Raw genomic sequence first — 25991 nt, forward strand, 5'->3', positions numbered from 1 at the left:
GGAGCTTTTACTTTTGTTCATTTGACATGATGGATATTAAGATATGATTTAAGCAGTGAATGGAGCTTTTACTTTTGTTCATTTGACATGATGGATATTCAGATATGACTTAAGTGGCAAGTGGAGCTTTTACCTTTGTTCATTTGATATGATAGATAAAAACAACAGCATTGCTGCAAGCAACATGTTGTGTGAAAGAGCTAAAAATTTTGTTTTTGTTCATCTGACATGATGGATATAACTGTATGGCATTTGATATGATTTTGTTTTCATACCTTGTAATTTCACAAGATTGATAAAACAGAAGATGCCATATGATATGACAATATTCTTCTGTTTTGTTAATTTACAATGGAATTTTAGCAACATTCCTTTTTAAAAAAAATGGTATTTAAAAACAACAGCTGCATGCCTCCAGATGAGCAAACATATTTCAAGAATATCTAACTTGAGGAAAATGTACTAAGATTTTAAGAAAGGTAAAAAGATTCAATATTCAAGTAATAATTAATATGTTTTTTTTTTGGCAATTAATGAATGATTTTTGCAGTATTTTTCACTATATTTTTACTGTGTTACTTATACCAAAAGGGCTATTTTTGCATATTTTGACATTTTTAAGCTAATCTACATGAATTGTAAGTGCTGTTACCAAATGTGTAAGTTACTGTCTTATGTTCACTTCACAATATTTTACTTTGTTATACATTTTCAAAATTTTAATGAAAATTAGCATGAATGAGGAGGCATGTGCTTTAATGCTATCTGATCAAAATAATAACAGTTTGTGCCATGCCATGACAAAACCAATAGTGCGTTTGCATCCGCGCAGACTGATCAGGATCCATGCTGTTTGCTTACAAACCCTATTACAAGTAGAGAAACAGATAGCGAACAGCATGGATCGGCTCAATTATTTGTGTTATGCTATACTTTTAATATAACACTTAAACCTGCTAGAACAAAAAGTTGTCATGCTTTGCAATCAGTATATAACAAGGCTCTATACTGTTGGCAGCTCAAATTTTGTATTTTGTTCATTTTATTTTGTAAATCCCTATAAAGTTCGAATGGACTGTTCCATATTGAAAGGAGGGTTAATCCATTACACAAACATGGTTAAGTTTTGTTCATTTGAAATAATTCACATCACAGTTTACCTTTATCTGATATATTACTTTTTAGCTCGACTATTCGATAAGAATAAGTAGAGCTATTGTAGTCACCCGAGCGTCGGCGTCGGCGTAACCACTTATGTTAAAGTTTTTGTAATAGTTCAAATATTTTCAAAGTCCATTGACATATGGCTTTGAAACTTTGCACACTTGTTCACCATCATGACCCCAACCTGTAGACAGGAGGAGGTAACTCTATCAAGCATTTTGACAGAATTATGCCCCTTTTTCAACTTAGAATTTATGTTAAAGTTTTTGTAATACCTCAAATATTTTCAAAGTCCATTGACATATGGCTTTGAAACTTTGCACACTTGTTCACCATCATGACCCCAACCTGTAGACAGGAGGAGGTAACTGTATCAAGCATTTTTACAGAAATATGCCCCTTTTTCGACTTAGAATTTACGTTAAAGTTTTTGTAATAGTTCAAATATTTTCAAAGTCCATTGACATATGGCTTTGAAACTTTGCACACTTGTTCACCATCATGACCCCAACCTGTAAACAGGAGTAGGTAACTGTATCAAGCATTATTTTTACTATCAAGCACTAGAATAGTCGAGCGTTGCTGTCCTACCGACAGCTCTTGTTTGGTTGCTCTTTGTTTTTATCATCTAAGCACATATAATATAATTGTAAGGCTGTGATTTGTAGTTTTTAGCTCGACTATTCGATAAGAATAAATAGAGCTATTGCAGTCACCCGAGCGTCGGCGTCGGCGTAACCACTTACGTTAAAGTTTTTGTAATAGTTCAAATATTTTCAAAGTCCATTGACATATGGCTTTGAAACTTTGCACACTTGTTCACCATCATGACCCCAACCTGTAAACAGGAGTAGGTAACTGTATCAAGCATTATTTTTACTATCAAGCACTAGAATAGTCGAGCGTTGCTGTCCTACCGACACCTCTTGTTTGGTTGCTCTTTGTTTTTATCATCTAAGCACATATAATATAATTGTAAGGCTGTGATTTGTAGTTTTTAGTCCATTGACATATGGCTTTGAAACTTTGCACACTTGTTCAACATCATGACTCCAACCTGTAAACAGGAGGAGGTAACTCTATCAAGCATTTTGACAGAATTATGCCCCTTTTTCGACTTAGAATTTACGTTAAAGTTTTTGTAATAGTTCAAATATTTTCAAAGTCCATTAACATATGGCTTTGAAACTTTGCACACTTGTTCAACATCTTGACCCCAACCTGTAAACAGGAGGAGGTAACTCTATCAAGCATTTTGACAGAATTATGCCCCTTTTTCGACTTAGAATTTACGTTAAAGTTTTTGTAATAGTTCAAATATTTTCAAAGTCCATTGACATATGGCTTTGAAACTTTGCACACTTGTTCACCATCATGACCCCAACCTGTAAACAGGAGGAGGTAACTGTATCAAGCATTTTTTTTACTATCAAGCACTAAGAATAGTCGAGCGTTGCTGTCCTACCGACAGCTCTTGTTTTTTCATTTTGTTTAATTGATATAATAATGGAAGTTATATCTGAGGAACGTTCAGAATACATTGTATGCATCCCTGGTTAATCAGAAGAGAAGTATATATGGTTGATAGCATTATTTAGTTCTTATTTTATTTTGTTTAGCTTTTCTTAAGTGTTTTTATATGATATGGTAATCTTCTGGTATTGGTTAAATCATTATACCCCCACAAATGAAGTTTAGGGGGGATATAGGAGTCAGCTTGTCGGTCGGTCAGTTGGTCCGTAGGTTGGTCCACATCATGGTTTCCAGACGTTTACTAGAGTTTCGAATGAGGTATTGTAATCAAACTTGGTATATAGCAACCTTATGTGGAGAATTTGGTTGGTATTGCATTTGGACCCCCTGGCTTCAAGGTCAAGGTCACCGTTTCTAAAAGTAGAAAAATGGTTTCTGGACAACAACTAGAGTTAGGAATGAGATATTGTAATCAAACTTGGTGTATAGTAAGGTTATATGAAGACCAGGGTTGGTATTGTATTTGGACCCCCTGGGGTCAAGGTCACTGTTACTAAAAATAGAAAAATGGTTTCCCGACAATAGCTAGAGTAAGGAATGAGATATTGTAATCAAACTTGGTGTATAGCAAGCTTATATGACGACCTTGGTTGATATTGCATTTGGACCCCCTGGGGTCAAGGTCACTGTTACTAAAAATAGAAAAATGATTTCCGGACAATAACTAGAGTAAGAAATGAGATAATGTAATCAAACTTGGTGTATAGCAAGCTTTTACGAAGACCCCGTGGACCCACTGGGATCTAGGTCAAGGTCACCATAACTAAAAATAGAAATATGGTTTCCGGACAATAATTAGAGTTAGGAATCAAACTTGGTGTAAAGCAAGCTTATATGAAGACCCCGGCTGGTATTGCTTTTGGACCTCCTGGGTTCAAGGTCTTGGTGTATAGTTAGCTTACTTGGAGACCCCAGTTTGGTTGACAATTAATTGAAATATTTCTTAGTACAAAGTTGATAGTTTGGGTTCAAATTTTTCTTCAGACTACTTATTTTTCAAAAGTCAAAATTGCTGGTGGGGGTATTAATCACCTTCAGTGATAGGTCTAGTTAACATTTAAAAGTAATATTATTATTATCAATATAATTATAATCTTTAATTATTATCTAAATAATTGTTAAAATTATAGTTATAACTAAGTAATAATTATAAAATTTATGATATAACTAAATACATGTAATTATTATTTTAGATATACTTAAAGATAATTATTATGATTTTAGATATACATAGATAATTATTATAATTATAGATGTAACTAAATCATCATTACTATTTTAGTTATAACTTAATAAGTATCATGTTTAATTTATAATCAATAAGTACAGTGTAATATAAGATAACATTCATCGAGTTCACATGTATAAAAAAAAAATTTTCCCTCCAAAAAAAAAATCAAGTTATTCCTATGTAAAGTGATGCATAGTTAGACAGGTCAATATTTTCAGAGTTTTTACTGGAGTTAAGAGTTATTATACAACAAAAGGCCTTCTTTTTCTATATAAAACTATAAATTTAGGAAATTCATAATTTTTTCTATTTTCCATCTTATATTCATGTGTAAGGACAATGTTGTTTGGAGAATCGTGCAATATTTATAAATTTATAGGATCTAACATTACTGATATTATTTTTTGTGGAAAAATAAATGGCGTAATTGTAACAATCATTTAAATTGTGGCGAACATTTATTAGCTCAACAATTTGATGAATAAGGAGTGCTATTGTACTGACCCTGGTGTCTGTGTCAATGTCACACTTTGGTTAACCCTTTACCTCATATATACGCGAAACAACGCACTTTCGACCCCCCCTTTTTTAGGCCTGAAATAGTGAAAAATTGTCCTATTTTGGCCCAAAACACATGGTTTCATTTCAGAAATGTTGCTAAAAAAAGTGCTCACTTTACCGGCGCCGCCCCCCATCCAAAAGATACACAGGGGGTTGCCAGAAGGGGGATGTGCCCCCTTCTGTTTGAGGGTTTGAAGGGGGGCGGAGTCCCCCTCAACACCAAGAAAATTTTGGACTTGTGAGAGGCTAAAAATAACCCCAGATCGATCATAAGGTAACGTGTAACCAAAGCTGAAAAGCCTTTGACTCTATCTCAATCCCTTGAGAAGTTGCAGCACTTTGAAATAAATTTGATGGAAAAAATCGAGGGAAAATAGTGATTTTTGGCAATTTTTAGATGTCCCCTCATTGCCATGGTAACATGAAATTTAAGACTGAGCGATGTTACAAAGGCAATGGTCCAGTCAACATTTGTGCCAAGTTTGATAAGTATTGAAGCAATTTTCATAGTTTCATAGCAGTTTGAACTTGTAACAGGAGGCTTTTCAGTGAAAACGGCCATTTTTCACAATATGCTCATGGGGGAAAGGGTTAAGGTTTTGCTTGCAAGTTGGTATTTCCAAAACTGTTGAAAAGAATTGGTTGAAACTCCACACACTTATTTTCCGTGATTATTTAACATGAGAAGCACAGGTCCCATAACTCTGTGTTACCTTTTTACAGAGTTTTGCCCCTTTCCTCACTGTCCAGCACTGAGAATAGTCATTTGTGCTGTCTTACGGACAGCTGTTGCTGGTTTTACTTCCTGCCCCAGTATGTAAATATTACAAATATATGTCACCAGAATCATTGCTGACTTAACCACTTGGGTTAATTTGTGGAAACAGTACTGTTCAAATTCTTATATTTTGATGACGTAACTCCATTTGTGGCCTTTTGTAAGCCTCTGTCATAGGAATTGGGCTTGGATTGTTGGCATATTCATGCAAACTAAGTACATTTTGTATTGTATATTGTTTAATTAATGTGTATACATTTCATAAACTCCATTTGATGCACTTGTTGCCAATTTAAATACAGGTACATTGAAATTATGTCAATTTTTGTGTCGCCTTGAAAAGGGGACATATAGGGATTACTTTTGTCGGCTGTGTCGGCGTCGTTGTCGGCGTCCCCTAAAGCTTGTCCAGAGCATAACTCAGTCACTTCTAGTTGGATTGACTTCAAACTTGGTATGCATGCTCCTTTCAATAACACGAAGTGCAGTGCACAAGGACCGGTACTCTGCACTTTTTAATTTTTGAGTTATTGCCCTTTGTAAATTTTTATACTTTAATTTTGTCCGGACCATTTCTCTTCAACTATAAAAGCTATGGACATGAAACTTCATATGATGATAGATCTCATTAAGAAGAAGTGCAGTGCACAAGAATCTGTACTCTGCATTTCCTAATTTTTGAGTTATTTCCCTTTGTTAATTTTCATACTTTATTTTTGTCTGGGCCATTTCTCCTAATGTATAACAGCTATGGACTTGAAACTTCATAGGATGATAGATCTCATTAAGAAGAAGTGCAGTGCAAAGGAACAGGTACTCTGCATTTCTTATTTTTTGAGTTATTGCCCTTTGTTAATTTTCATACTTTATTTTTGTCCGGGCCATTTCTCCGAAAGTATATAAGCTATGGACTTGAAACTTCATAGGATGATAGATCTCATTAAGAAGAAGTGCAGTGCACAAGAACCGGTACTCTGCATTTCTTATTTTTTAAGTTATTGCCCTTTGTTAATTTTCGTACTTTATTTTAACCAGCTCATTTCTCCTCAAGTATGAAAGCTATAGACATGAAACTTCTTAGGATGATAGATCTCATTAAGAAAAAGTGCAGTGTACAAACTGTAACTGAAACTGTTCTATTTAATTAAACGCCTATTTCTATATACATATTCAATGGCGTTGTACAAAAGGATAATAAAAGTATGTACATATAGATAAAAAAAACACATATGCATGACAAATGAACTACAAAAAAATATGTTAAAGATATCAGCCGTGTAAAATATAAAGTATTAAAAACTTTGAAAAAAAAAATAAATAAAAGAATATTTATAAAAAATAACAATAAAAAATAATTTAAAAGAAAATAAAAATCAATGGTTATTTCAGTAAAATTTTAAACATATTTCCACATCTCTATCAGTTTACAGCCCAACCACAATCTTAAAACAATGCGTGAAAATCTCTAAAATAGTAGGTTTTGACATTTTTCTTGAACATGTCCAAAGTCGAAGACTGTCTTATATACAGAGGCAATTTATTCCAGAGAGTTGGACCAACGGTACTAAAACTTCTGTCGTTAAATGTTTTCTTTTTGTTAAAGGGGACAGCAAGTGTACAAGAACCAGTACTCTGCATTTCTTATTTTTTAGTTTTTACCCTTTATATATTTTCATATTTTATTTTTGTCCAGGCCATTTCTCATAAATTATAAAAGATATGGACTTGAAACTTCATAGAATGATAGATCTTATTGATAAGAAGTGCAATGCATAGAAACTGCTGCTCTGCACTTATTATTTTTTGAGCTATTGCCCTTTGTTAGTTTTCGTATTTCATTTTTGTCCTGGCCATTTCTCCTAAACTATATTGTTCACAAGGCGACACATCCGACTCGCGGAGTTCTAGTTTTTTTTATTTACCGGATATGCCTTTTGCGAAATAGATTATGTATTTTTGTATATACTTTTAACTTGTTTAATGTTTCCCTAGTCTAATCTATTCCTGTGTCAAAAATTGCTACATTCCAAAGAGTTGTTTGTTGAATGCTCATTACTTTGTTTAACTTTGTTTAACATGCATTACAGATTTGTTGAAAAACTTGTTACTTAGTTGAACACTGGTAACTTTAATGAAAAATGTGTTTCTTTGTTAAACACTGGTAACTTTGTAGAATAAAGCATTACTTTGTTGAACGTTGGTAACTTTGTTGAAAAACTCGTTACTTTGTTGGACACTGGTAACTTTGTTGAAAAATTCGTTACTTTGTTAAACACTGGCGACTTTGTTGAAAAACTCGTTACTTTGTTAAACACTGGTAACTTTGTAGAAAAAAATGCGTTACTTTGTTAAACACTGGTAACAACTTTGTTGAAAAACTCGTTACTTTGTTGGACACTGGTAACTTTGTTGAAAAATTCGTTACTTTGTTAAACACTGGCGACTTTGTTGAAAAATTCGTTACTTTGTTAAACACTGGTAACTTTGTAGAAAAATGCGTTACTTTGTTAAACACTGGTAACAACTTTGTTGAAAAACTCGTTACTTTGTTGGACACTGGTAACTTTGTAGAAAAATGCGTTACTTTGTTAAACACTGGTAACAACTTTGTTGAAAAACTCGTTACTTTGTTGGACACTGGTAACTTTGTAGAAAAATGCGTTACTTTGTTGGACACTGATAACTTTGTAGAAAAATGCGTTACTTTGTTGGACACTGGTAACTTTGTAGAAAAATGCGTTACTGTGTTAAACACTGGTAACTTTGTTGAGATCATGTGACATTGATGATTACTTTTTTCATTGTTCAAGAAATAATTAAAGTTTTATCATGTGGGTTTCTTTAAATACTTAAATTATAATCATAATTAAATTTATTTCTTGATATAACACACATACTTGTATAGTATAAACTGTCATAGCGTCAATAACTCAATGTCAAGTTAAAATGATTATAATGGTGTTTTCTATTTTTGCCATTTTTAACTGTATTGGGCTTAATGGTATAATGCTGAAAAGAATCTTACAGTCTTTTGTTTTTCATAAAAACTTACATTAAACTCATACTAAAATGTTCAAAAAATTGCCACATGTGCGCAATATAGTTTGCTACAGGTGCCCATGATAGTTTACCACACATGTGCATTATAGTTGACCACAGGTGCCCATTATAATTTGCCAAAGGTGCACATTATAGTTTGCCACATGTGTACATTATAGTATGCCACAGGCAGCCATTATGGTTTGCCACAGATGTGCATTATAGTTTGCCACAGATGTGCATTATAGTTTGCCAAAGGTGCGCATTATAGTTTGCCACATATGTGCATTATAGTTTGCCACAGGCTCTCATTATAGTTTAACACAAGCATACATTATAGTTTTAATACTTTCCTGTACTTATATGAAATGACATCTCTTGTAAGGCCTTAGTTAAGACACAATTTACTTTACTTGATTATTTAGGAAATTAAAAGCTAACAAACGCATTCTCAAATTCATTTTTGAAACCAACCGGTTTTAGGTAATGAGTGTAAAGTTTCTTTGCTCAAGAAATCAAAGGCTTGCCCCTGACAGGGTTTAAACCCATAATGCCTGCAATCCTTAGAATACTAGTCCAAGACTTGTTAAATATTTGGCCACACTGCCACCTTTAATGGGATGTTAAAGATGTGAAGGTATAATGGTCTCAAACGGGTCACACATTATGTTTTCTGACAAATCATGTTCTGCGGAGACAAAAAATTGTTTTCTTATGGATCATTATTTTAGAAAATAGCATTTATTGATTGTTTGCTCAATCTATCAAGTTTTGACTTAACATACCAAGACAGAAAATGTGGGGAAAAACACTTGAATTCCATTATTGTTTGAATGACTTTAGATAAGCTTCATAATCATTGTTGAGAGATGTGGGACGTAGAACTCTATCTGTTGAAAAGTATATTTTATACAGATTTTGAAAAAAGTACAATTATGATGTTTCCATATTTGTATTTTCATATCTTGAGAGGATTTTTGAAGAATATATATTTAGATTTTATAGATATGAATAATAATAACAAATGAGAATATTACATTCCTTGAAAGAATTATTTGTAGTTGTTGAAGAGATGATTTTGCGCATGCACTATACACTTTTAAATTATCATTATAAACAATTATTACAATCACGGATTTATATTACAATGTAATATAGTGTATTTGATTTTTCCCATGAACTATAATACTTGTCACAACTGTAATGTTCACATCCAGTTCTGTTTGTAATTGCATTGTTTTAAATTTTACTATTACATGTATTATGTCATGTGTAAAGTTATTGATTCACAGTTTGTTTTCTTCATTACATTGAAATTATGTTTTGTTCTTTACATTGAAATTAAATGATTACTATGCTTTTAAATGTTCTTTATCATTTATTTGTATGTCGGAATACAATAGAATAGTGTTTTAAAAGGTTTACAAATTAAGTTAAATGAGGATCCTCCATGGCAGAGTGGTTAAAGTCGCTGTCTTTGAACCATTAACCTCAACTGCTGTGGCCAGCATCACTCAATCATCCTGCTCGAACCCCCGTTTGCAGGCTAGGAAAACAAATTTAGATACCATATCCTCCAGAAATGGTTCCCCAAAATCGAATCCAATAAACGATAGAAAGGTTTATCGTGCTCAAAATTCTAGATCGTATACATCTGCCAAGCAAAATTTAAACTTTGTGACTCCTACCAGTAATCGTTTTGATCCTCTGCGTCAACACGAGCAGCAGAATAAACACAAAGCAAACTCGCCATTAGAAGACACGGAATTAAAACGTTTTTGCGATAATGAACCAAACTCGAGTTTTATCGCCGAAAATTCCATTTCAAATAATACCAGTGAAAGTGTAGCTATAAACATGATTAGTTTGCCAGGGCCTCAATTAACCGGCGCGACAGTCAGTCACGTGACCACCAGTGGCAAAATCTAGGACAGGTCGGGAGATTTAACCGTGCAAATTGACACTTCGGTTACCGATACTTATTGTGAATGTGTATTGCAAAATGATTTTTGTAGTTGTGATAAGAACGTTTTGGATGAACAATCATTGCACAATAACAATATATGCTATTTGAAAATACTTAATTTGAATGTATGCGGTTTATTATGTAAACAAAATTGTCCTGATTTTTGTGAATTTATTGATAAATATGACATTGTATGTTTTGAGGAAACCAAACTTGATTCTTTATGTAGTGTGAATTTTGAAAACTTTAAATTGCATTTTAAAAATCGCAAGGATGTAATGAAAAGACGGTCAGGCGGCCTTTGTCTGGGGATTAAAAATTACCTAACACCATTTGTGCGCATTATTGAATCAGAAAGTAAACTTATTCTATGGTTTGTACTGTCCAAACAAGTAACAAAAAGTAATGATATTTTATATGGTGTCGTGTATGTGCCACCTGAATCATCTGATTTTTCTACTGGCGACCCTTTTGCAGAAATTCAAGGTGAACTTGATTCATTCAGTAATAAATATTCTTCTGTCTGTCTGTTAGGAGATTGGAACTCAATAATAAGAAATATGAAAGATTATATAGAACCAGATTTTGACCTTTTTCATGAAAATGGATTAGACGATTTGTATTATGAATTTCAATCAGACATGGAACGTTTTAAAGATACAAGTATTAATCTTGAACGAGTCAGTCAAGATAAAAGCTGTAATAATTTTGGTTATAAATTCATAGAATTCCTGCAATTCAATAATTTTTTAATACTAAATGGCAAGACGAAAGGTGATTTAATGGGGAAAATTACCTGTAAGTCGAGTAGTACCGTGGATTATGCTGTTTGTTCCAAAAACTTACTTAAACGCGTTGAATCTTTAGAAGTTTTAGAATTTTGTCCTCTTTTGTCTGATGTCCATAACCATATATGCCTAACATTTAATTGGACTATTTGCCCAGTAAATGATAAAAGTAACAAAAATTCAGGTATTAAACTATGGAAACAAGAAAATCAAGGTGCGTTTATAGCAAATCTAGATACAGAAAATGTAGATTATATTTATCAGCGTCTCTGTTTGATGGAATCAAATAATAACATCCTTGAATCAGAATTGCAAAATATTGTAAATGATATATCTACTGTCTTCATTGAAAGTGCTAAAAACAGTTTTGGCTATACAACAAGAAATAAAACATATCCCTACGAAAATAGAAATAATACACCGAAATGGTTTAATTCAGAATGTAAAAATGCCCGAACAAATTTTCATAGATCAAAATTTACGTATAAGATACATAAAACAGAAAGAATTAGACAAACTTTAAACGAAAACAGTAAACATTATAAGAAAATTCTAAACAAATCAAATAAAGCATTTAAAAGACGAAATATTGCAAAAATTAAAAATCTAAAAAATAAACATCCCAAGCAATACTGGAAGGCACTATCAGGGGGAAAGAAAATAAACGTTAAAGCGGAACTAGATACGCTCTATAACCATTTTAAAAATGTAAACTCGCAAAATACTGATGAAGAATTTTTTGAAATTCCAAACGATATGACAGAAAACTTAAATAGGGATCTTAATTGAGATATCACAGCCGAAGAAATAGAATTAGCGGTAAAACATTTAAAAAATAATAAAGCTGGGGGATTTGACCAAATCTTAAATGATCACATTAAAGCCTCGATGCCCATTATGAAAGATATTTACGTCAAGCTTTTTAATATTGTTTTTAAAAGTTGAATTATTCCCAATTCTTGGACAGTGGGTGTCATTCAACCAATTTTTAAAAATAAAGGGTCTCCAATGGATGCTTCAAATTACCGCCCTATTACTTTGTTAAGCTGTATGGGCAAACTTTTTACTGCTATCTTAAATTCTCGATTACAAAAGTTTTCTGACAAAAATGACTTAATCAACCAGTTTCAGGCTGGATTTAGGAAGAATTTTTCAACAGTCGATAATATGTTTGTTCTTTCTTGTCTTACCGAGTATCTTCAAAGCTGTAAAAAAACTCTATAATGTGCTTTTGTCGATCTTAAGGCCGCCTTTGATACGGTATGGCGAAATGGCCTTTGGGCAAAGTTACTGATGAATAATATTAAAAGCAACTTTCTTAATGTCATTAAAAGAATGTATGAAAATGCAAAGTCGTGCGTCTCTGTAAATGGTATGAAATCCAACTTTTTTATATGCAATATAGGCGTTAGACAAGGGGAAATTTATCTCCTTTGCTGTTCTCATTCTCTTTAAATGACCTACATGATTTTTTCAACTCTAGGAACTTTGTTAATGGTGTAACCTGCAATAAACATGGTCAGGATGATTCATTTCTTTACTATTTAAAACTGTTTGTACTTTTGATGATACTGTTATACTTGCTGAATCAGCACTGGATTTACAATTTTCTTTGCACTTATATGAGCAATATTGTGATATTTGGAAATTGCAAGCTAATATTTCAAAAAAAATATTGTTATTTTTTCTAAAGGAATACCAAGACAATTTACATTTACTTTTAAAGGAGAAAACATTAAAGTTACAAACGATTACAAATATTTGGGTATTTTATTTAGTAGAAGTGGTTCTTTTTTAAATGCAAAGCGTGCTATAGCACAACAAGCTACACGAGCAATGCATTCCCTCATAAAGAAAGCAAGAGATTTGTTAATGCCAATAGAATTGCAAATAGAACTTTTCATGAAAACTGTTAAGCCAATTTTGTTATATGGATGCGAAATATGGGGATATGGAAATTTAGACATAATAGAAAAAGTACAATTAATTTTTTTGAAATTTGTTTTAAATGTTAAAGTAAGTACACCTAATAGTATTATATATGGTGAAACTGGAGTTCAACCATTGATTATTGATATTAAAACAAGAATGATTTCTTTTTGGTCAAATTTGATTTACCCCAAATCTAACAAATTGTCAACTACATTGTACTGTTTATTACTTAGTCAATTTCACAATTCAAATACTGTGCAAAAGAATAAATTTTTATGGTTAACTAGTATCAAAAACATTTTAATTACATGCGGCTTAAGTGGTATTTGGACGCACCATGAGTTTCCAAACACCAAATGGTTAACAACTACTTTAAAACAGAAACTATCTGATCTTTTCTTGAATGATTGGTACTCAAATATTGAAAATTCGAGCAAATGTGCAAATTATAAACTTTTTAAAACAAAATTTGAATTTGAGAAATACTTAATAAATACACCACCTTAATACTTAAGATATATGAGTAACTTCCGAACAAGAAGCCATAGACTCCCTGTAGAAACTGGATCTTGGCATAGAATCCCATTATATCTTAGAATTTGTACGAAATTTGTGGCGATGAATTCCACTATCTTTTCGAATGTTCTTTTTTGTTGGGCACTCGTAAGCGCTTGTTAAAAGCAAAATATTACAACAGACCGAATATCATTATTTATAAAGAATTAATGGAAAACAAGTGTTTTAAAAAAGTGGAATATAGAAAATTTTGTGAATTGGTCAAAGAAATAATTTGTTTATATAGTAACTGAAAAAAAAAAGATATTGGATTAAACAATTTTGGTTATTCTCCCGTTGTTATTATTGGTGAGAAATATCCTGAGAAATATCATGTATTCTTTTTCTCTCTCTCTCTTCTTTTTTTTATTTTTCCTTATTTAGATTGAAATTACACACAGATTTAGCAGGTTTAAAATATATCATGCTATATGTACAATTATGTATGATTGTATTTGTTTTTTTGTTGCTTTTTTTTCCTTCACTGTTTTCGAGAATGACGCTATAATATAGTATAAACAAAATTATTTATTTTATAGAATTTCGATCTTTCCAAGTGGATTTATGATTGATCGGTGCCTCGATTTATATCTATTGTATTATTTACCTCATGTTGTTATGTATATATTGTGCATGTTTTGAGTGAAATAAAGATATTGTATTGTATTGGTTCAAATCCCGTTTTTCCAAAATGATCATTATAATTGTGAAAAATGATCCAAAGTTGAAAAACGTTGCAACGCTTTTTACTCAAATCGGGCTAAGAATAACTTTAACTCAAAAATATGATTTTTAATATATATCTGGGTATATCTCTCAATATCCTTTTGTAAATGTTTTTTCTGTCTAAGTGTCCCAGCCGATCAATGTTTGAAAATCAAATTGTATGGTTTAGGTTTTGAGCCTCAGTGGAGTTCCTTTTCGTTTTCACATTGAATATTACTCTTGTCAATTTCTGTCTTGCTTTTCATTTGTTTTTTATTTGGTAAACATGAGCTTTTTTCAAATAGTTTTTTGTTCGGTCGGTAATGTCTATACAATAACCACGAGTTTTTCATCGTTTTTTGTTCGATCGTCAAATGTTCTTACCGTAACTGCGAGATTTTCAATCGTTCTTTGTCCAGTCGTCATTAATGTTTTGACAATAATAGTTCTATGTTCCCCTGACAATGTCTATACAATAACTACGAGCTCTTCAATTGTTCCTTGTTCACTCCTCAATGTCTATATAATGGTTACATCGTTCTTTGTTCGGTCTTTACAATAATCACCAGATTTTCAACCGGTCTTTGTTCAATAGACCATGTCTTTCAATTACCACGATATTTTTTTAATCGTTCTTTGTTCAGGCGGCAATGTCTTGTAATAATCACTAATTTTCATGCGTTCTTTGATCAATTGTAAAGAATGGTGGTACAATAACCATGAGCTTTTCAATAGTTTTTTGTTTGTTTGTTTGTTTGTCATTGTTCATACAATAATCGTGAGCTTTTTTATTGGTTCTTTCTTCAGTCGTTAATGTCTATGCAATGACGGGTTACTTTTATATTCTTGTTTATCCGATGGTAAGTAGCTTTAATAGTTCCTTTGTTGTTTCGTCAATGCATATGAGCCGCGTCATGACAAAACCAACGTAATGCGTTTGCGACCAGCATGGATCCAGACCACCCTGCGCATCCGCGCAGTCTGATCAGGATCCATGCTGTTCGCTTACAAACCCTATTACAAGTAGAGAAACTGATAGCGAACAGCATGGATCCTGATCAGACTGCGCGGAGGCGCAGGCTTGTCTGGATCCATGCTGGTCGCAAACCCACTATGTTGGTTTTGTCATGACGCGGCTCATAATTATATTATTTGCGACAGCTTTACATTTACTTGAAATTTACTCATGTGATGAAGCTATCCAGCTAGCTTAAGGAATGTCGGTGGTTCAACTCGGTTGCTCGTTCGTGCCTGAAATAATGCACGGAAGGTTGCCTAAAGTCTTCCTTCACCAGTACAGCTGGACGTCGCCATATACGCATCGTACTGTGTCGGTGTAACGTAAAATCCAATCAAAAACACACTTGAAATTTACATGCATTTAATGAATACAAAAATCAGGGGAAACTAGGGTTAAGAGTTCAAAAAAATCCTGCATTATTATTACTGCAAAGAAGATTAATTACACACACAGCATGCAAAGATGCGTGTTTGAAAGTGAAGAAAACTAATTACAGTTCAATACGACAGATCATAGTTTAGAATAGTTTTTTTACGCATTCAACCGTTATTTTATGTACGTATGTATTATATTAACTATGTTAGCAAGTTTTAAAGTTAATATGTGCATAAAAGATAGGTACTATAGCGTGAGCAAGATTCATACGACAGATGTAGGACAAACAAAGGACTTAAAGGTAAATTTTATTTCTACTAATATCAAATAGATATTGTTTTTTTTTTAATTATTGCTGCGCATTGGCAGTAAAAACCTCAAATCAAATTACGTTCCAAAGGGATCCGAACGAAAACTGTTTCAAGTGTTTATTTGAAAAGTTTAGCCTGTCGAATTTGTATTTTTGAATTTGAAATATTCCGTTTGAATTTTAAAGGATTTCGGTTATATCATAACAACATATAAAAAAACAGGTACCGACGGTATAGAGCCTATAGTTAGAGTGCACGTACATGTAGGCTGGACTATCGACTTCCGGTTCCAGCAGGTTATGGTCTGATGCTATTAATATATGAAAGATCGTGTTTCGTATACCTCTCCCGGCTAAATGTGGCGTTCTTTCCTTTTCGTCTGCATACCTCAAGTAACAATTTCACGTGTACTGAAGTTCTCCTTCTTTGCCTAATTTGTACCGATTATTCACTATTCTGGAGTACTTGTATTTAATTATACCCCCACCACAAAATGTGTGTGGGGGTGGGGGAGGGGGCTATAATGGATTCGCTTTGTCGCGTCGGTCCGTCCGTCCGTCTCCATTATCGTGTCCGCTCTATAAATCCTATACCAATTGAAGGATTTTCTTCAAACTTGGCTCAAATGTTCACCTCAACAAGGGGATGTGCAGAACCCATGTTGCCCATGTGTAAACTCAAGGTCAAGGTCACAATTGAAGGTCAAATATCAAACAATCAAATATTAGACAATATGGTGTGTCTGCTCTGTAAGTCCTACACTAATTAAAAGATTTTCTTCAATCTTTGCTCAAATGTTCACCTCAACAAAATAATGTGCAGAACCCATGTTACCCTTTTGCCGGCTTAAGGTCAAGGTCACACTTGAAGGTAAAAATTGACTTAGAAAATGTTCTTAAATTTTAACATGTACTTGCATATATCTGAAACTAGCACATGTATTTGCTTGAAACTTAAAAGATATATGAGGTGTCACAAATAAGATATGCAGGTCAAGTTTCATAACTCTGTATTGCATTTTGACAAAGTTATGCCCCTTTTTAAGTCTTTAAATTTACATACAATCAATACTAGACAATATGTCGTGTCCGCTTTATTATTTCTATACTAATGAAAAGATTTTCTTCAAACTTGACTCAAATGTTCACCCCAACTGGGCAATGTGCAGAACCCATCTTACCATTGTGCCAGCTTAAGGTCAAGGCCACACTTGAAGGTCAAAAATTGAAAATATATACGAAATGTCGCAAGTAAGATGTGCAGGTCAAGTTTCATAACTAAAAATGGGGGGATAACTTTGTATTGAATTTTGACATAGTTAAGTCCATTTTTATGTCTTTAAATTTATTTACAATAATATTTCTTAAACCAGGAGAGATATTTATTTGAAACTTAAAATTTATAGAATGGTTACAAGCAAGCTCATATGACGAAAATTCTACAATTCCATTGAATTTTGACACAATTTATTCCCCTTTTAGGCTTAGAAAATATTCTTATATAACCATTTATACTTAAATATTTCTGAAACTAGTACAGATATTGACTTGAAACTATATTATATATATAAAGGGTCACAAGTAAGCTCAGTATGCAAAGTTTTTCCACTCTTAATTACATTTTGACATAATTATGCTATTTTTCTTAACTTCACTGCTTTTGTTTGTTTTATTACATCGGGAAAATGAAAGGTTATTTGTGTAACTGTTTCGAACATGATTTGACAATATAAATTTATACTATTACCTGTACAATTTTTCTTTATTTCACCAGAGATAATTTCTTTTTATGTATATGTATTTGTGCCACTAAAGTTATTCCCTAAACCACCTTTCCAAGTCGTTTTCTGTCAAGGACGTTGGTGGGGGTATGAATCGCATTCAGCGATACAATACGATGAAGTACTGCTTCAGGAGTGAGGGATGTTGCTCCTTACAGAATCCCTCAATGTAAACGACCGCAATTTTAACGTTAATAATTTTTCTATCATTGCTCTCGAAGAATATCCCTTTTTCAAAATATTTACAGAAGTACACCTTCATTTAAGCTTCATAAGCTTTTATGAAATGCAAAAAAAAAAATGTTTACATAAATAAAGATACTGTGAAGTGTAGAAATAAAGTAATTCAAGCTCAAAATGAGTGATTTAATGATACCATACGTAATTTAGGTACAACTAATTTATTGATGTATAAAATAAGAGATTTAAGCACAAAATAAGTGATTTAAGTACAAAATTAGTGGTTAAAAGTACAAACGTATTTAAATAAAAACTACAATCTCATAAAATCATATCCTAACTGTCGCTTCACTACCCTACGTAGCGAAGAGTAACTGAGCGAAAGCGATGATCTACGGAATGCCGTTAGGGCCATCGCCTGTGAATGTGTTGATCTGAAACGCGATAGTCGAAAGTACGATGGTGAAAACGCGAAATCACGAAACTACGATGGTGAAAACGCGATACTACGATGATGAAATCACGAAACTACGATGATGAAAACGCGATAATACGATGATGAAAACACGACAGTACGATAGTGAAAACGCGATTGTACGATGATGAGAACACGACAGTACGATGATGAAAACGCGATTGTACGATGGTGAAAACGCGATAGTACGATGATGAAAACACGACAGTACGATGATGAAAACACGATAATACGACAGTACGATGATGATAATACGATAAACTATCGTGTTTTCATCATCGTACTTTCGCGTTTTCACCATCGTAATATCGTGATTTCGGGTTTTCATCATCGTACCATCGCGTTTTCACCATCGTACTATCGCGTTTTCACCATCGTAGTTTCGTGTTTTCATCATCGTACAAAAATTGCAAGACATGGTCTATTGAACAAAGACCGGTTGAAAATCTGGTGATTATTGTAAAGACCGAACAAAGAACGATGTAACCATTATATAGACATTGAGGAGTGAACAAGGAACAATTGAAGAGCTCGTAGTTATTGTATAGACATTGTCAGGGGAACATAGAACTATTATTGTCAAAACATTAATGACGACTGGACAAAGAACGATTGAAAATCTCGCAGTTACGGTAAGAACATTGACGATCGAACAAAAAACGATGAAAAACTCGTGGTTATTGTATAGACATTACCGACCGAACAAAAAACTATTTGAAAAAAGTCACGAAACTACGATGATGAAAACGCGATAATACGATGATGAAAACACGACAGTACGATAGTGAAAACGCGATTGTACGATGATGAAAACACGGCAGTACGATGATGAAAACGCGATAGTACGATGGTGAAAACGCGATGGTACGATGATGAAAACCCGAAATCACGATATTACGATGGTGAAAACGCGAAAGTACGATGATGAAAACACGATAGTTTATCGTATTATTATCATCGTACTGTCGTATTATCGTGTTTTCGTTATCGTACTGTCGTGTTTTCATCATCGTACTGTCGCGTTTTCACCATCGTAGTTTCGTGATTTCGCGTTTTCATCATCGTACTGTCGAGTATCGCGTTTCAGATCAAACCATTCATAGGCGATGGCCCTAACGGCATTCCGTAATGATCTGATTTTAATGAGATTGATAAAACTGGGAAATTCAACTTGTGATTAAAGTACAAAATAAAATGATTTTAGTGCAAACTAAATGTGCTTTTTTAAATACAAAAAATATATAAGCCGTGTCACGACAAAACCAACATAGTGGGTTTGAGACCAGCATGGATCCAGACCAGCCTGCGCCTCCGCGCAGTCTGATCAGGACCCATACTGTTCGCTATCAGTTTCTCTACTTGTAATAGGGTTTGTAAAAAAGCTAGCACTTGTGCTGATGGTGGTTATAGTAGTCATCACCATCATCATCATCACCATCATCATCATAATCATCAAATTTTATTCATTTGACATGCTAGATTTAACCTAGATATAAATTTATGTCTTTTGTTGTGACTTAATTTTTGTTGTGTTAATTAGACAGGAGTATTATATATAAGTATAACATTGTGCTTTTTTAAAGATTTGATTTTTTTTATTTGACATAATGGTTATATGATTTATTCAGTGATTGATGTTTTTTCTTTTGTTCATTTGACATGATGTTTAATATATATTAAAATATGATTTATGAAATATCTTATATACTTTTGTTTTTATTGACATGATTGATTCAGTGATTGAAAGTTTTTACTTTTGTTCATTTGACACAATGGCTGTTAAGATAGGATCTATACAGTGAATGGAGCTTTTACTTTTGTTCATTTGACATGATGGATATTCAGATATGATTTAAGTGGCAAATGGAGCTTTTACTTTTGTTCATTTGACATGATGAATATTCAGATATGATTTAAGTGGCAAATGGAGCTTTTACTTTTGTTCATTTGACATGATGGATATTCAGATATGATTTAAGTGGCAAATGGAGCTTTTACTTTTGTTCATTTGGCATGATAGATAAAAACAACAGCATTGCTGCAAGCAACATGTTGTGTGAAGGAGCTAAAATTTTTGTTTTGCACATCTGACATAATGGATATAACTGTATGGCATTTGCTATGATTTTGTTTTCATATCTTGAAATTTGACATGATTGATAAAACAGTAGATGCCATATGATATGACAATATTCTTCTGTTTTGTTAATTTACAATGGAATTTTAGCAATTTACCTTTTTTAAAAAAACTGGTATTTAAAAACAACAGCTGCATGCCTCCAGATGAGCCAACATATGTCAAGAATATCAAACTTGAGGAAAATGTATTAAGATTTTAAGAAAGGTAAACAGATTCAATATTAAAGTAATAATTAATATGTTTTTTGCAAGTAATGACTGATTTTTGCAGTATTTTTCACTATATTTTTACTGTGTTACTTATATCATAAGGGCTATTTTTGCATATTTTGACATTTTTTAGCTAATCTACATGGAATGTAAGTGCTGTATGCAAATGTGTATATTACTATCTTATGTTCACCTCACAATATTTTACTTTGTAATACATTTTCAAAAATTTCAATGAAAATTAGCTTGAATCTGGAGACAGGATGCTTGAATGCTATCTGATCAAAATAATAACAGTTTGAGCCTTGCCACGACAAAACCAATATTGCCTTTGCATCCGCGCAGACTGATCAGGATCCGTGCTGTTCGCTTACAAACCCTATAACAAGTAGATGGACAGATAGTGAATAGCATGGATACTGACCAGAGTGCGTGGATGCGCAGGCTGGTCTGGATCCATACTAGTTGCAAACGCACTATGTTGGTTTTGTCATGGTGCGGCTCAACTATTTGTGTTATACTACACTTTTAATGTAACACTTAACACTTTAATATAACACTTAAAACAAACTAGAACAAAAAGTTGTCATGCTTTGCAATCAGTATATAACATTACACGTGTAGGTTAAGATTTATTAATTTGAAGTCAAAGTACGTGAGCCGCGTCATGACAAAACCAACATAATGGGTTTGCGACCAGCATGGATCCAGACCAGCCTGCGCATCCGCGCAGTCTGATCAGGATCCATGCTGTTCGCTTACAAACCCTATTACAAGTAGAGAAACTGATAGCGAACAGCATGGATCCTGATCAGACTGCGCGGATATATAATATAATATAATTGTAAGGCTGCGAATTGTAGTTTTTTTTCATTTTGTTTGATTAACATAATAATGATAAGTTATACCAGGAATGTTCATAATAGATTGTATACATCCCTGGTTATATCAGAAGAGAGATATATGAGCCGCGTCACGACAAAACCAACATAATGGGTTTGCGACCAGCATGGATCCAGACCAGCCTGCACATCCGCGCAGTCTGATCAGGATCCATGCTGTTCGCTATCAGTTTCTCTACTTGTTATAGGGTTTGTAAGCGAACAGCATGGATCCTGATCAGACTGCGCAGATGCGCAGGCTGGTCTGGATCCATGCTGGTTGAAACCCATTATGTTGGTTTTGTCGTGACGCGGCTCATATATGGTTGAGTATATATGTTTGATAGCATGAATTTGTTCTTATTTTCATTGTTTAGCTTTCTTGGGTGTTTTGATATGTTATCATACGGTAATCTTCTGGTATTGGTAAAATCATTAATATTTAAAAGTTGTATTATTATTATTATTATTATTATCATCATTATTATCAATATAATTATAGTTATAACTAAATAATTGTTAAAATTATAGTTATAACTAAATAATAATTATAAAATTTAAGATATAACTAAATACATGTAACTATTAATTTAGATATTTTTTTAGATATACTTAAAAGATAATTATTATAATTTTAGATATACTTAGATAATTATTACAATTTTAGATGTAACTAACTGATCATTACTATCTATTGATAAGTAAAATAAGATTACATTCACCGAGTTCACATGTGTATAAAAATATTTTTTTCCCTACAATAATAATCAAGTTATTCATATGTAAAGTAATGCATAGTTAGACAGGTCAACATTTTCAGAGTTTTATATGGAGTTTAGAATTATTATTCAACAAAAGGCCTTTTTTTTCAATATAAAAACTATAAATTTAGGAAATTCATAATTTGTTCAAAATTCCATCGTATATCCATGTGTAAGGACAATGTTGTTTGGAGAATCGTGCAATATTTATAAAATTATAGGATCTAACATTACTGATATTATTTTTTTGTGGAAAAATAAATGGCGTAATTGTAACAATCATTTAAATTGTTGAAAACATTTTTTTGCTCAACATTTCGATGAATAAAGAGTGCTGTTGTACTCACCCTGGTGTTGGTGTCAATGTCACACTTTGGTTAAGTTTTTTGTGATAGTTGATATTTTCAAAACTACTGTAAACAATTGGTTGAAACTCCACACTCTTGTTTTCTGTGATTATCTAACATGATGGGCTCAGGTCCCATAAATCTGGATTACCTTTTTTACAGAGTTTTGCCCCTTTCTTGGCTGTCAAGCACTGAGAATAATCAGTCGTGCTGTCTTACGGACAGCTGTTGCTGGTTTTACTTCCTGCCCCAGTATGTAAATATTACAAATATATGTCACCAGAATCATTGCTGACTTAACCACTTGGGTTAATTTGTGGAAACAGTACTGTTCAAATTCTTATATTTTGATGACGTAACTCCATTTGTGGCCTTTTGTAAGCCTCTGTCATAGGCATTGGGCTTGGATTGTTGGCATATTCATGCAAACTAAGTACATTTTGTATTGTATATTGTTAAATTAATGTGTATACATGTCATAAACTCCATTTGATGCACTTGTTGCCAATTTAAATACAGGTACATTAAAATTATGTCAATTTTTGTGTCGCCTTGAAAAGGGGACATATAGGGATTACTTTTGTCGGCGGTGTCGGCGTCGTTTTTGGCGTCGGCGTCCCCTAAAGCTTGTCCAGAGCATAACTCAGTCACTTCTAGTTGGATTGACTTCAAACTTGGTATGCATGCTCCTTTCAATAACACGAAGTGCAGTGCACAAGGACCGGTACTCTGCACTTTTTAATTTTTGAGTTAATGCCCTTTGTAAATTTTTATACTTTAATTTTGTCCGGACCATTTCTCTTCAACTATAAAAGCTATGAACATGAAACTTCATATGATGATAGATCTCATTAAGAAGAAGTGCAGTGCACAAGAATCTGTACTCTGCATTTCCTAATTTTTGAGTTATTTCCCTTTGTTAATTTTCATACTTTATTTTTGTCCGGGCCATTTCTCCTAATGTATAACAGCTATGGACTTGAAACTTCATAGGATGATAGATCTCATTAAGAAGAAGTGCAGTGCACAGGAACAGGTACTCTGCATTTCTTATTTTTTGAGTTATTGCCCTTTGTTAATTTTCATACTTTATTTTTGTCCGGGCCATTTCTCCGAAAGTATATAAGCTATGGACTTGAAACTTCATAGGATGATAGATCTCATTAAGAAGAAGTGCAGTGCACAAGAACCGGTACTCTGCATTTCTTATTTTTTGAGTTATTGCCCTTTGTTAATTTTCGTACTTTATTTTAACCAGCTCATTTCTCCTCAAGTATGAAAGCTATAGACATGAAACTTCTTAGGATGATAGATCTCATTAAGAAAAAGTGCAGTGTACAAACTGAAACTGTAACTGAAACTGAAACTGTTCTATTTAATTAAACGCCTATTTCTATATACATATTCAATGGCGTTGTACAAAAGGATAATAAAAGTATGTACATATAGATAAAAAACACATATGCATGACAAATGAACTACAAAAAAATATGTTAAAGATATCAGCCGTGTAAAATATAAAGTATTAAAAACTTTGAAAAAAAAGAAAAAAAGAATAGTTATAAAAAATAACAATAATAAATAATTTAAAAGAAAATAAAAATCAATGGTTATTTCAGTAAAATTTTAAACATATTTCCACATCTCTATCAGTTTACAGCCCAATCACAATCTTAAAACAATGCGTGAAAATCTCTAAAATAGTAGGTTTTGACATTTTTCTTGAACATGTCCAAAGTTGAAGACTGTCTTATATACAGAGGCAATTTATTCCAGAGAGTTGGACCAACGGTACTAAAACTTCTGTCGTTAAATGTTTTCTTTTTGTTAAAGGGGACAGCAAGTGTACAAGAACCGGTACTCTGCATTTCTTATTTTTGAGTTATTACCCTTTATATATTTTCATATTTTATTTTTGTCCAGGCCATTTCTCATAAATTATAAAAGATATGGACTTGAAACTTCATAGAATGATAGATCTTTTTGATAAGAAGTGCAATGCATAGAAACTGCTGCTCTGCACTTATTATTTTTTGAGCTATTGCCCTTTGTTAGTTTTCGTATTTCATTTTTGTCCTGGCCATTTCTCCTAAACTATATTGTTCACAAGGCGACACATCCGACTCGCGGAGTTCTAGTTTTTTTTATTTACCGGATATGCCTTTTGCGAAATAGATTATGTATTTTTGTATATACTTTTAACTTGTTTAATGTTTCCCTAGTCTAATCTATTCCTGTGTCAAAATTGCTACATTCCAAAGATGTGTTTGTTGAATGCTCATTACTTTGTTTAACTTTGTTTAACATGCATTACAGATTTGTTGAAAAACTTGTTACTTAGTTGAACACTGGTAACTTTAATGAAAAATGTGTTTCTTTGTTAAACACTGGTAACTTTGTAGAAAAATGCATTACTTTGTTGAACGTTGGTAACTTTGTTGAAAAACTCGTTACTTTGTTGGACACTGGTAACTTTGTTGAAAAATTCGTTACTTTGTTAAACACTGGCGACTTTGTTGAAAAACTCGTTACTTTGTTAAACACTGGTAACTTTGTAGAAAAATGCGTTACTTTGTTAAACACTGGTAACTTTGTAGAAAAACTCGTTACTTTGTTAAACACTGGTAACAACTTTGTTGAAAAACATGTTACTTTGTTGGATACTGGTAACTTTGTAGAAAAATGCGTTACTTTGTTGGACACTGATAACTTTGTAGAAAAATGCGTTACTTTGTTGGACACTGGTAACTTTGTAGAAAAATGCGTTACTTTGTTAAACACTGGTAACTTTGTTGCGATCATGTGACATTGATGATTACTTTTTTCATTGTTCCAGAAATAATTAAAGTTTTATCATGTGGGTTTCTTTAAATACTTAAATTATAATCATAATTAAATTTATTTCTTGATATAACACACATACTTGTATAGTATAAACTGTCATAGCGTCAATAACTCAATGTCAAGTTAAAATAATTATAATGGTGTTTTCTATTTTTGCCATTTTTAACTGTATTGGGTTTAATGGTATAATGCTGAAAAGAATCTTACAGTCTTTTGTTTTTCATAAAAACTTACATTAAACTCATACTAAATGTTCAAAAATTTGCCACATGTGCGCAATATAGTTTGCTACAGGTGCCCATGATAGTTAACCACACATGTGCATTATAGTTGACCACAGGTGCCCATTATAATTTGCCAAAGGTGCACATTATAGTTATCCACATGTGTACATTATAGTATGCCACAGGCAGCC

Source organism: Ruditapes philippinarum, unplaced genomic scaffold, assembly GCF_026571515.1.
Source record: "Ruditapes philippinarum isolate M1 unplaced genomic scaffold, ASM2657151v2 ctg1304_1_1_1_1, whole genome shotgun sequence".
In the NCBI taxonomy this organism is placed as follows: domain Eukaryota; kingdom Metazoa; phylum Mollusca; class Bivalvia; order Venerida; family Veneridae; genus Ruditapes; species Ruditapes philippinarum.